Here is a 14383-nt window from a genome sequence, read left to right on the forward strand (position 1 = left end):
TATTTCGCATATGAGGGGGCTGCCCCTTTTTCAATCCATCGCTCCTTGCGCTAAAGTTTGACTTTTGTCTCAATTCCTTAAGCGGCGTTCACATGCGTGTCTAGCTAGAATACCATGTCTTGACACGTGTCTAGCCAGACTTCAATATCTAGGCAAAAACCATTCACAAGAAAAATTTGGTGCTTAGCTAGACATGATTCACAAGGTGCTTGGCTAGACTTTGGGTTCTAGTCTCTAGGATTCAATGTTTATGATTTTTGATTGCAGTTAATCAGAATGTACCAAGTTCCACTATTTTCACAATCTATGTTTACATTTTTAAACTGAAGTTTAATTTTTGTTTTCTCAATAATCGTTTTTTACATTTTAGGCAAATATGCAACACCAGACATAATAGTAAAGCACACTAAGGCAATTGTTTGAAAAATCTCATTCATTATCTTGTGACAGTAAAAAAAAGGTTCAAGGGATTACAATTTTGAAAGTTTTGCTCGCATAAGCTCTCTTAATTGGCTAGAAATGACAACTGTAATCTATTTGAAACTAAATTTGTAGTTTTAGCTAAGCAACGAGTTTTACTTGTGAACGGTCGTTGCCTAGACATTGACTCTAGCTAGACACGCATGTGAACGCCACTTCAAGAACGATTTCTGAAGCACAAGGGCTGTATGATTAGTATCAAAACCTTTTTTTTAAGTTCTTGAAAAACTTTAGCGTGAAGAAAGGGGTATTGAAAAGAGGCAACCTCCCACCTTAAACCCGAATAATTTCTGTTTATTTTAAGTTTTAATGTTGCTCCCTAACTTCAGTAAAGAAAAGTCGTTTTTTATTCATTTAAGGAAAGAGTGATAATGTCAAAATGTATTTTTTTTCTGACTAAGGCTCTTTGCACAAAAGTTGTCGCAAAAACTTTGAAAAGAGCTCATTTGAATGGAAAGTATATATTCTAGTGCCCTTTTTAACGATTAAAAGTGATGGGAAGGCAACCAGCCTCCATCCCCAATACTGATTATTTCTCCTAACACATCCAATCAAAATATCAGAATTGTCATTTTGTTCAGCATTTTTGAAAGGTCCAGTAATTATATTTTTGTGGATGAAACCCCCTCCCGAAAAAAAAAGATTTCAGGACATGGGCTATGAGTTTTACTACTACCCATTACTAATATATAAATTTTTATGGAAAGGGTGGCCATATAAACTTCAGAGGGGGCTTATTGGATTCAAAATGAGAATTTCTAGTGTCTCTTTTAAGAGTCAAAAGTCATCGGAGGGTGACTAGTATGAAGGTCTAAATCGGGTCAAAACCTCCCAAATTCTCGTATATAATTCTACGAGAATTTGGGAAGTTTTGACCCTATTTAGACCGTCGGGTCAAAACTTCCCAAATTCTCGTAGATAATTTTCCCAAATTTCGTTGATTATCAACGCGAATTTGGGAAGTTTTGACCCGATTTAGACCGTCGGGTCAAAAACTTCCCAAATTTTCGTTGAAAATTTCAACGAAATTTGGGAAAATTATCTACAAGAATTTGGGAAGTTTTGACCCGATTTAGACCTTCATACAAATTGGGTCACAATGTTACACAGTTACGTGCTGACATACCTTTCGAGCATTGGAAAGCACAAAAAAAACATCTCCTTTGTCACAATCATTAATTGCGTGAATACTGAATGCTCTTTTTACAATTTATTAGATTAGCCTAATTCAGTACTTAGGTTCTCAAGGTGTTCAACACAAAGGGGAACTCAAAACCCTTGATGATGATGATAGATTAGCCTATCTCTTAAATACTCTTTTTAAATAGGCTAAATCAAGTAGCCTACAAATGTAAAATTAGCTAACTAGTTGGCTATCAATAAGGTTTCTAATACATATTAGAGCCTAGAATTAGCAAACTAGTTTGCTTTTAAAGTCTCAGCTATATACACATTTAGATTAGCCAACCAGTTGGCTATTAGATCTCATATTCTCATTTACCATGAAGACCTAACGTAAGAGAAAGAAACTTTACCAATAATACATTCTCTTTTCAGGCCATGTGTTTACGCTACAAACTGAATGGAAGAAGGCCAGCACAATATTTGCCGCGTTACTCCCAAACATGCTCTTGTTTGCAAGAAATTCCAGATATTGCTCGTTCTTGTTTTATTTCAGTAAAAATTGCATTATACTCTTTTTATTAAATTTTCCCAAATAAATTTTTTAGTGCAACATGTCTCAGCGTGATGGATTTGAATATAAATTATTGCTGAATTCATTCATTCAATTACTGAAAAGGGCTTATCAATAGAGATAAGAGATAATACCTTATCAATAGAGATAATCCTGACCGGCTCTTTTCTAACAGTCTTTTTACCCCTTATCAATAAATAAACTCCAGTCAAAACCATGCGCCGTGCCCCCCCCCCCTCCTTAAACAATTACTTCTAGCTGGGACGGTGTGTGAATCCGATGGAGATTTTTTTCTTGTCTTTATTTGAATAATATCAACTAATTAGCCAACTGGTTCACTATTTTATATTTCCGTGTATACTTAAGGTTCCTTCACATTGAAAACGTAAGACTTTACGTTACGTTTAGTCCTAAGGTTGTTACAATTCATGTTACGGGTCTTACGTTTATGTTCCTTCACATCGAAAGTCTTCCCTTCATACTGCAACGTCAATTTTCAGTGCTACCCATGCAAAAAAGTGATTTTCTTTGTTGTGCAAGGAAGGGGGCTGTAATTTCCTTATTCTTGGTTTTTGACCATACTGACTCCAACGGTATACTTTTCATTTTCATCTGATGCCATTTTAGAGGGGCTTCAGGCTTTTTTTTTAAATCAGCATAGATTTCTTTTCGAAATTAACTTTTACTTTTAAGAACAACCAAAATAATAGTTACCATTCCTGTTTCAGTGTCAGATGGCATATTTTTTCACTAGGTATTTTTTTCTAAACGCGTTTTTTTACTTTTGGTTACTATTGGTTGTAGTTTGCTCTTTATTCATTCCTGTGGGTATCCCAGTCCAACGTTAAACTTCTGCAAGTTAAAACTGGTAAACGGAAAGGACACTGCATGGCAGTTTCCAAATTTCTCTAAATCTGTTTATTTTTTTCTTTAGTTTCAGTTTCATGGCAGGCATGTCTTCTTACACATTTTTAATAACTTTATGTTAAAAAGCGTCTCTTTACCTTGTTTTTCACCATATTCCATAGAATTAAGACACCTAAGTATAGCTATTAGATTTTTGTTTCAAATAAATCTACAACCAGTTACTACATTTCAAAACAAAGCCATAGAAATGTCAAAAGTATTTTCTTATATCATGTTTTTACTCTGGTACTAGTGTTACTAATGTTAATTATTCATATTGCTGGCATATTTATTATTTTTAGACCTACTAGACATTTTTTTCATATAATTTAATGCTTACCTTAAAGAGAGAGAAAAAACTTTATTAAGTTTGTCTATAAAACTCAAAATAACTGAATGATTAAAGTATTTTTTTAACTGCCTTCATGATCTCCATCTGCAACTCTAATTTTGAGCCATCCGGTTCTTTATTCATATGAGATAACAGTGATTGTAGAAAGTACCACTCCAGATCATGCTGGTTATCGCTGTTTTTTTTTTTTTTTTTTTTTTTTTTTGTCAATTGCTTGCTGTTCCTTCGGGTCTGTTTGATCTTTAGACCCTGTCTTTGTTCTATTATGAGTTTGATTTTGGCTTGTTGATGCATATATTTGTTGCCTACTAGAAGCTTGGGAACTTGGGATATCTGTTTGATTGTTAAAGAGAATTTAATGACTAGGGGTAATAAAATCAGCATCATTCACTTCAGCATAGTTATATTGTTGGCTGCTAACTGCAGCATGTGAAACATCTTGATCAGAAGATTTGGCGAAAATACTTGTTGTATAGTTCAAGGGATTCTCACTAGAGACACCCCCTGCACACTCTGAATAAATTTACACTGATATATTCTCATCTTGAACAGTGTTCCCTTTTGTCTTATGGTTCCTTTCAATTATATGTTCCGAAAGTAAGTTCATTCTTTGTACAAGCTTTTGGTCTTCTGGCTTTAAGCTTATACTAGCACCAGATCCACTTGTAGCCTTTTTTCTTTAGGTGGACATAGTGGTCTCTCAGGTTCTCAAGCTCCCCCTTCTTTTGATAAGCTCATTAACTAGAAAAAAACACAATGATTACTCAATTTTTCAATTTTTGAACTTTAAACATGCTCATTTTATAGCCCTATTTTTAATGCAGCTTATTCATAAAATATATTGTGGAGATTTAGTTAATTTTTCTCCTCAATAGCAAGAACTCCATAGCTAATTAATTCTATGGAGTAACAAAAAAAGAATTTTTTGGACCACAGAGAGTCAAGGATCACTTAAAAAAGAAGTAAAATTTACTGTGCCTTAAATCAAATTTATTGAAACAAGTACTTTGCCTACACCCAATTATAAAACATTTGTTAGGTTACTAACTGAATTAATATCATTTCTTTACTACTATAATACTTCAATGCATAAATACTCAATAGTCTCTACTGTATTTCCATTTGCTTATCAAAGTTAAGTGTCACTTAAAACATGTTGGTGATGGGCCAAAAAACCATGCATATTGAGTGTCCTGATTGGAAGCTTTAAAATACAATACAATTTGATGTGTTTGCATCAAATTTTAATGTTGCTTTGGGTCCAACTAAAGTTAGTCAAAATCAACTTTTACTTGAAAACAATATCCACACACAGGTGTTTGGGAAATGAGGACATTGTATTTACTATTCTCTTTTTTTCCTTTTTTTTTAATGTTTATGTTTTTCTATGACATTTCCTTTCTGACAAAGTTCTTAAAGATCACACATCACATAGATCTAATCACCAAATATTATTTCTAACTATGTCATTCAAATCTTTTTACTAAATGGTTTTATTCTTTATTTAAATTCTTTGTAATGTTTGGTGTTTGATATATCTTTCTGTGTCAATAAATCCATACAAATATATTTCAACACCACAGGAAATATTGCTGTAGCCTACAGTAAATACGCTGTCTGTTGTGAATTCCATAAATATAATTTTCATATGTTGGAAATGTAAATAAAGTTTTAATGTAAAAAAAAATAATTTAAAATATATATCCTATTGCCTATGTTATAAACAAAACTTTGCAGATCATTGATGCTTGTAATATTTTTGTACTTATTTCCAATCAAAACTTAGGTAATATTGTACAATTTTATCATTTTGAGAAAAAACAAATAGCCTTAAATATCCCATAGTGAACCCAATCATGGGGAATGACAGTACAATGCAAGGTAGCATTACAGATCAGCAGCTTTGTTGGAGAAAATGGCTTAATAAACTTAAAAAATACCATTAGATTCCTTATTTTATGCTCTTTTCCTGTATCACATGTGTTTCTGACAATGCACCTTATCTTCCCTAATGGTCCTGGATATATCCCTAAGATAGCCTATATAGAACTTCTACATTGCCAAAGAAATTAACTTAAAGTCTTTATTTTTTCTCAATGATCCTAAATCTTTTTCATTCGAGAGGATGTTGAGAAACTAGATCAAACTATCCATTTAAATGTACCAAAGTAGGTTAGATCCTAATCTAAATTTATTCTTGCTTCATCCTCATAAAGAACATTTTAAATCCTGAGTTAAGTTACAAAATTAATCTCCTAAATATCATTTTAAATGATTAAATGTACCACAATAGGTTTTGTTTTAACCTCAAACCCAAAAAGAATTGAAAAAAACTAGCAATATTTATCAAAGTATAGCCTATCCTAGCCTAGGCCCACAAATCAAGACAGTCTATACTTACTACTTTCTTTCCTGCTGATGAAAAAGTTGGCTCAGACTTTCCAAAGAATTTAATTTAAATTGCTTGTCCTCGAAACCAGGGTCCTTTGAGCTATGTAACCTTTTCTAGCTTCTGCAAACTCAAATATTTTTTCATCTAAGTTCCATTTTTCTCAAACGTAAGAAGTTTAAATATTTTGAACTTCTTCCGTCAGAGCTCTAGCATTGCGTTTTGACTTACGGATACGTTAATGTAAGGTCTTATGGAGGGTTATGAGCCTTACGGAAGGCTTACGGAGTTCAGTGTGAAGGGGAGAACGGAAAGCCGAAATTCTATATGAAGGAACCTTTAGACTGTTTTTTTATAGCCAACTGGTTGGCTAAATCGAGGACATGTATGCATAAAACGGTTTGATATTAGCCAAGTAGTCTAAATATAATCTAGAGATTATGAACGAAAAGTAATATATTCCACACCCCCCTTCCCGGCCCATCATAGTGAAATGATGGAAAGAGAAAATTCAAATTAATCGGTACTTCAAATCAATCCCGCCTCACCCTAGCCGCTAAAGAAGTGAAGTTCGATTAAACCTTATACACTACACATAACCAGGATTGAAGTTACATAACTTAGAAATTGCGTTGTTCGATAGGTGTTTTAAGGAGGAGGGTGGGGGTAACGTAGAGCAAAGCTGAATATACAAGTTTTTGGACAACCTTATTTTTACCTTCGGGAGTCCGACTTGCTGTCTAACGGAACCTTGTCTCCCTATTCCCCCCCCTAGTTTGCAATTATATAGACAAAATTACATATTTTTCATCTATTCTATCACTGCTCTCTGTCTTTTCTCATACCAAGCTAAAAGAAACTATCGAAAGAAACCAGTTTACAGTGCGTCAATGGATGGACAATTTGAATGGTCGGAATCCTAGTTAGCTATTTTTCTTGTCTGTATATACATAGACTCACCTCAGAACCAACCAGTTTGCTATTTTATATTTTCGTGTATACATACACTGTTTTTTGATAGCCAACTAGTTGGCTATATCGAGCACATGTCTAATCCTTAAGGTCCTACAGGTCTAACTTTATGAATTTGATTCCAGTTGAATCTAATTGTGAATCCAATTTGATCAAAACCGCTAAAGTAATGCATTCAAATATTTATGCGAAAATTCGAGGAGTCTAAATGTCTATTAGACATTTGTCTAATAGACTAAATGTCAATAACCATGGTGAATGTTACACATTCACCATGTGTAACACTGCGCATCAAATTTAGGCGAAGTAAAGATTAACTTACTGTTTATATGCTTTATTTGTACAATTTAACTTTCCTTTTTATGGGTAAAATTATAAAGGATCTAAGTATTCAATAATAACCATTTCAGACGATTTCGTTTAGTTGGTTAAAGCACACAATCATGAGTTAGGACAGTTACATCTGGCTCCATAAGAACCTCTATAAATACATCGTTACCACGTGTATCATGGTAAACTGAACAATACCCATCCTCTGTTAGTTTAGAGACACATGCCAAAAGTGAGCCATAGCTCTTTCCCTTGAGTCCTTGAGTATTCACCTTGACATACATTCCTATAAACCCTGCTACATTGCTATTAAATGAATTGCAGGAATTTCCACTCTGTGTAACTGATAGAGAAGAACTGTCTTTGTTTGTCTGAAATGATTTTTTCCCCATAGTTTTACACCTTTTACTCTTAAAAGAAATGGAAAATCCGTTGCGAACTACAATACATTTAGACGCCGTAGACCTGTCAATCCTGTAGTACCATTTCATTGCAGCTAACAGTGTGCTGGAGGTAGGTTGAAATTTTATTGTGGGATTCAACTGCATTAGTAGTAGCTGGCAAATAGTCCCACTCTTCGTCTGTAAAGTTTGAAAAATTATTGTAAATAAGTCTAAGATTATTGGCACGCAGCCACCACTATGTCGAAGTGAAATTCGAAGTCAATCCTCTTGAGAATTTTAGAGTATTAATTGGAAGGCCTGAAGAAAATGTCTGAATTTGAATTATGTTTGGTCCCCCTCCTAAAATTCCCAAATATCACTCTGCCTCAATTTGTGTTGATACTTTACAAACAAGTTCACATATAGCAGAAAAACAATCTTTTTCTGCTGTTGTTTTGCAAAGTTTTTGAATTGTTTGCCTTACACTGCGCATAAAATGAGTCCTACAACCTTTGACCCGTACCAGATCATTGGACCAGGAACTTTCATTCTCATTGATGTTAGATTGACTTACTGCTTTGTGTGGTCCTAATTTTTGAGCGTCTGAAAAGTCTGCAACAACAGCCAGATCAACAGGCAGGAAATTTGGAAAGTTTTCGTTAACAATGCCAAATACAGTATTAAATAATGTTTTATATGCTTTTGCCGTCAAGTTTGACATCAGAACACGGGCGGTTACCACATACTGCATTGTTTCTTCATCATAAAGTACAATGTTCAAAACATATTTAACTGGTGCTATGGTTCCAGGATATGTTACGTCTGTAATAATAAAACCTGCTCTAGAAATAAGGTCAATTTGAAATGTAAACATTAAAGCACAAAAGGAGTTACCATCTTCAACCGAAGAACTTTTAACGTATTCCCCGGTTAAATTTAAAAGTTCTAAATTCACTGACCTGTCAGAGTGCTGTCCAAGAGGAATAGTTTTTTGTATAAACTCATTAAATGTCTCTAGTTGCCTTTTAAGACTCACAAAATTGCAGTTTCGTGTTCGATCAACTACTTTCTTAACACGTTCCAGATTGACAGCTGCTAGATTTTTTTCTGCAGTAATATAATCAAGCAAAACTCCCTTGTGAATTTCTGCAACTGTAATAGTGGGGTCTTTATATCCAGTCTTTACTCTGTTATTTCGCATCTCCTGCATAAGTCTATTTTCTGGTAGACTGTTATGAATGTGAGCATTTAATTCTGATGACACTTTGGGCCCTAGAGCCAAAAACCATTGTCGTCGATCATGGTGCAGAGCTTTTGAGTGTTAGCTGAATAAATCCTAGGGCAGAATCTCAACTGTTTTTAGGTTTATCTGATGTCGTAGAATCCAGTATGTCACACTTTTTTACGTTAATCACAGTTTCAGTTTTCTTAGTATACATAATAAATTTTAGATCTGATAAATTGGCTTCTTTCAAAGTAGAGGATTCAATGAGTTTAACAACATTATATAAAATACCATATATTCTCTTTATTCTATTGCTCTTTTTAGCTGAATCACTGTAAAAACTTATAAATCTGTACTAATAAAAAAAATTTTTAATTTCTAAATTTATAAAAGAGCCTTTTATAACGAAAAAATTTCGTTTTTGCTTTTTTCCGCAAAAAAATCCTTCAAGAAGCTCCACGTCCAACATTTTATGCGTGACAGACTGCTGGAAGAGAGCACTGAACCTTTTTTTTTTCTCAGCACCAATGCTTATTTTCCGACAAGAAAATTTAAAACATGGCTTTCAGTAATGCCATATATACCACGCTTTTCAAATGCAGAAAAAGTATCAAACAGTTCTGTAAGGTCTTGTTTTCCCTGTAATTTTTCGTATTGTGCATTGCAGCTGCTGCAGCAAGGAGATGATTCTGCTCTGCAGCTTTCCCCAAAAATGAAAGCTGCTCTTTTCGGATGCCCTTTCCCGAGAATGTTGTGTATATATATTTTATAAACTTGGCAAAATCATCCAAAACTCCTTTTTTTGCATTACAACCGAGTTCTTTCGTCCAATAAACACAGCGATGGAGATCATAACATTCGTTAAACAGTAAAACTGTCTTTGACTGGTTGTGATCCCGTCCCGCCCTACCGTGCTCCTGCATCCAAATTGAGATATTTTTGGGAAGCCCAAACTGAATTAAAAACTGGATGCTATTAATGTTTAAACCACATTCATAAGAAGTTATGGCACAAAGAATTTTTATTTCGCAATTCTGCATTGCGAACTGGACAAGTTGTTTGTTGCTCGTGGTACAATACCCAGTGTAAACAGATGTGTTTATGCCATTTTGCAAAAGAAAAGAGCATACTGCTTCCTTCACATATAAAAAGTAAATGATTGTTTGCTTTTCATCTGCAATTATTGCAAATTTTTGCACATTTAGTTCCCATTATTCCTTCCATTTATCGTCTCTGGGTTTGCCCAGTTGTGGATTATAATAGTCTATGTCTAATGAAATATTAATTCTATCCATTGGAGAACGATATACATTTGGACAATGGAGTAGTTCTGTTACCAAAAGCTGTTCCTCCGTGGGTAACAGTGTGGCAGTCAATGCAAGAAGACTTATGCTTGGAAAAAGCCTTTTAAAATTTACAATTTCGCGGAAGGATGTCCGGAACCCCTCCCATTCGTAGAGAAGGTGGCATTCATCAATTGCTACCAGTCTGAGATGCAGTAAAAGCAAAGGTTCATTCCTTCGGACAAATCCGTCTAGACCGTTATGGCCTAATAAAATTTCAGGAGTACCTACTAATATACTTTAAGTTGTGTCGGCAGCTTTTTTAATATATTCAAGGGACTGACGAAGATCCTTTCTTTTGCCCCTTTGTCCTATGACCAAAGATTTAATATTTTTATTAATAATGTAATCTAATTGATTTTGCCTTATGGCAATGGTTGGGACACCCACTATTGTGTGACACTTTTCATTACAGATGGACTTTGATGACATAGAGATTTTCCAAAGCCTGTTCCCAAAATAACCAGAACATCTTTCATTTCCAGTATAGTAGTAATAGCCTCCATTTGAAAATCTTTTAATTTTATTATTCCAAAGTGTCTTATGGCTGCTCCAGCAATGGTATCTGATATATTTGATGGCTGAAGAGCAAGGTTCTGAGTGCTATTGGAATTAGAGTGATAAATCGTTTGGCTTTCCGGGATACTATGTAATATTGTCCTGGGAGAAGTGCTTTTCTGTGAAATAAGGAGAGGAGGCTTTTCTGCTGACGTTTGACTGGTATACTGGTAGTTTTTTTTTATAGGAGAGCAGTTACCGTCGGTAATTTCATACAACAAATTACTATTCAGCTGTTTATGAGAAGTAGCATAGTCAGACACTAAAGATCCTGTGGATATTATGGAAGTATCAAACATTGGTTGTTGAAAGGCTTTTTCTTCCATAGATGGTAATGTGTTTAAAACGTCACTTGCTCAAGGGCGAGTAGATACTGAGTAATTGCAACATAGTCTGAATAGTAAGAAGAGCTCACTTGACATTTTAGACTAATTAGGTAGACTGCCATTTAATATTAATATTTTAATTTAGTATATGCCATTTATCGATTCCTTTTCATATGGATGTTTTAGATTACACTCATGCAATTCATAAAAAATCATTGCAAACGAAAAAATATCTGATTAAAGGGTTGGTTTTTCAAATTTCAATCTTTCGGGACTCATAAAAGGGATAGTACCACAATATGAACTGGAAAGGGAATTTAATTTTGTTGAGCAAGTAAATGCAGTCCCTAGTGATAAGTGGCTAGAACCGAAATCGGAAAGTTAAAAAACCCAGGAATTATATGCTTTCCCAGAAGTAACAAGTACGTACATTGGCTGATTTGAGGTCAGAATTTACAAATTTGAGCTTGTTTAGATGCTCTAAGGCAGATGCCACCTGTTTTGCCATTTCAAAAAATAGTTTTCAAGCAAACCTATTCCTATAGCAAGCTTCTGCTTCGGACATAAGTCCGATTAATTGCCTCCCTGAATTAAGAATAATACCCCCCTTTGGCGTGTCCATCTCTTTCTGACAATATTCCATTCCAATTGACATTTCAGTGGGATAGACAAAAATAAGCCTCACAATATTTGAGTGCCTACACTTGAACAAAGAGGAAGCCTCCTTAATAATAAGAGATTCATATTGTACATTGGCTTAAGACCCTATATACCTCTTAACTGCAATTTTTTTTAGAAAGATACATAGAAGTATACACCTCTGCAGTCTTGCCACTGCCAACTTTTTTTGTGAGTGAGGAATGGAGTCAACCAAATAAGTGTCAGGTAATCCATAGGACTTCTTTTTAACTTTCAGGGACCCGACATCTAAGACGAATGACATTTCTTCTGAAGTTATATAAGAAAACGATCGAATTGATTGCAGAATTTAAAGATATGCTGAAAAATAAAAAAAATGTATAAAAATGTAAAATAATTTGTTTAATAAAAAAATTCTTTATTGGGATTCGATACAGTGTATTATTATTATTTGTAATACATTACGATTTTTTTTTTTTGCATGTTGGTACAAAATATATATTTTTTAGTTAGGGGATAACAGATTGCTTTTAGAGTTTGTATAAGATGTCTGAATAAACCACTGAAAACTAAAAACAGACACCTACTACGAATACTACTACTGAAAACTCATTGCAGCACTAAGCAGTCGGAAATTCAATACTGGCCCAAACACCCATCTCCTACACAATACATTCAATGTTATTAAGTTATCTTATACATAGAGCTTTTATGTTTTTAGAAAAATCAGAAATTGATTTCATGGCTTTTTAGAGGTTTGAATCATGGTTCACAGCTAATTCAGATATAATCTATTAAAGTTTTTTGAAAGCAGCATGAGGGACCGTTCCGTGCTGAACAGAAATGGAATTTACATGGAGTTGCATTTATACGATATGCCTTACCTAATGCGGAACCTTTTTGACACGGAGACTTTTGCAGCCTCTAATGCCTAACGCTGCCACTGCTCTTGAAAACGCCCTCCCTACATCATAAATTCACTCAAATTTCTCTGTACGTGTTATTATCTGTTTTTCCATTTCTTTCCACCCCTCCCCCTCCCTTATTAAAAATTACTTTATACATGTCTAAATAGTCCGAAAATACGCTCATTCCACTATTTCCCCCCCCAACCCCCTCCAAAAATGATATAGTTAGTCACTTCACACATCAGAAGTCAAAATGAACGAGACAAAAGCACAGTATTTAACAAATACTAAAATTTTTTTTTGCCAAAATACATAATGAGTCTAATAGGACTTCAACTTAAATTTGATATCCATCCTTAGAATAAAAACTTAATTCTGAAACAACATAGATTACATAAGAGAAACAGGAAATTTAAAGTATATTCTTTTTAAGTTAAATTTTATTTAATTATGTTAAACAATTTAAAGAACAAAGATTAGACATAGTGAAATCTGATCGTTGAGAACACTCTAAATACATTTGGCAACAAACAGCTTAAAAATTAACTATGAAACTATAACTGATCCATGGAGTAACTGAACACAGGCTAACGGAACGGTCGTGCTTCTGACTCAAGACACAGGTCAACCTTGATTAACTAGATCCGCGTAAAATTAAACCCCATTTATCTGAACTGTCGTGCAACCGAGCCCCCCTTCAGCTGGAATCCTGCGCAACTCGATCCAGGTGACCCTGAAACTTCTTTTACTGTACCTTCGTTCAACTGAACTTCCTTGCAGATTAACACCATTTAACACAGTCCCCCTTTAAATGACCCCCATTAAACTCAAACCTTACATAATAAACCCTCATTTATATTAAGCCTTGTTTGGCTCAACTGAGGCGAGTCTGTAGTCCTAATACTATCTAACTACCTAATATAAGTTATTTGAATAACTACCTAAGTATAAGTTATTGATTAATATTTGCAAGACCAAAACATAAATGACGCTTTAATTAACAAAAAAAATACATTTGAATGTTTTCACTTTTTTTTACTTTAATAAAGTAAAATTATTAAAACTTTAAGGAATAGATATCAGTATCAGTATCTTTGTTGTAGTTTTTTTCAGTAAAGCGCGAATTATGTTCTGGTCTTGAGAAGGTATGGGGCTTATCAGCCCTATTCAAGTTAATTTTGCTCGTTTTGACTTGGCTATTAATTGTAATTATTTGAAAAAAACTACGTTTTCTAAAGAGTTAAAGAGGCTGAGTTACAAGGTCGAACCTTAAAACGTACACGGATTAGGAGGCACAGTTGGGGGGCTGCCGCCCCCCCAACTCCCCGCTTTCGCAGCCTTTAAATAAAAAAAAGTTCTTTGATCTGAAAGTAAGGAGCGACATTAAATCTTAAAACGAACAGAAATTATTCCGTATATGAAAGGGGCTGTGCCCTCCTCAACGCCTCGCTCTTTACGCTAAAGCTTTTATTGTTTAAAAAAAGAGTTGTGAGAAAGTCAAACTTTAGCGTAAAGAGCGAGGCGTTGAGGAGGGCACAGCCCCTTTCATATACGGAATAATTTCTGTTCGTTTTAAGATTTAATGTCGCTCCTTACTTTCTGTTTAAAGAACTTTTTTTTTATTTATAGGCTGCGAAAGCGGGGGTTGGGGGGCGGCAGCCCCCTAACTGTGCCTCCTAATCCCTCTACGTTTTATGGTTCGACCTTGTAAATCAGCCTCTTTAACTCTTTAGAAAACGTAGTTTTTTTCAAATAATTTCTGCACGTTTTTGTACAGTTTATTACTTATTATTGCTTGACTAACTGTTAGCTGATCGTGTCAGAAGTTAAAGTTGGGGGGCTGCCACCCCCCAAACCCCCCGCTCTTGAACATTCT

This window comes from Artemia sp. Qi Xiang Cuo, chromosome 11, assembly GCF_049724085.1.
Source record: "Artemia sp. Qi Xiang Cuo chromosome 11, ASM4972408v1, whole genome shotgun sequence".
NCBI lineage: Eukaryota > Metazoa > Arthropoda > Branchiopoda > Anostraca > Artemiidae > Artemia > Artemia sp. Qi Xiang Cuo.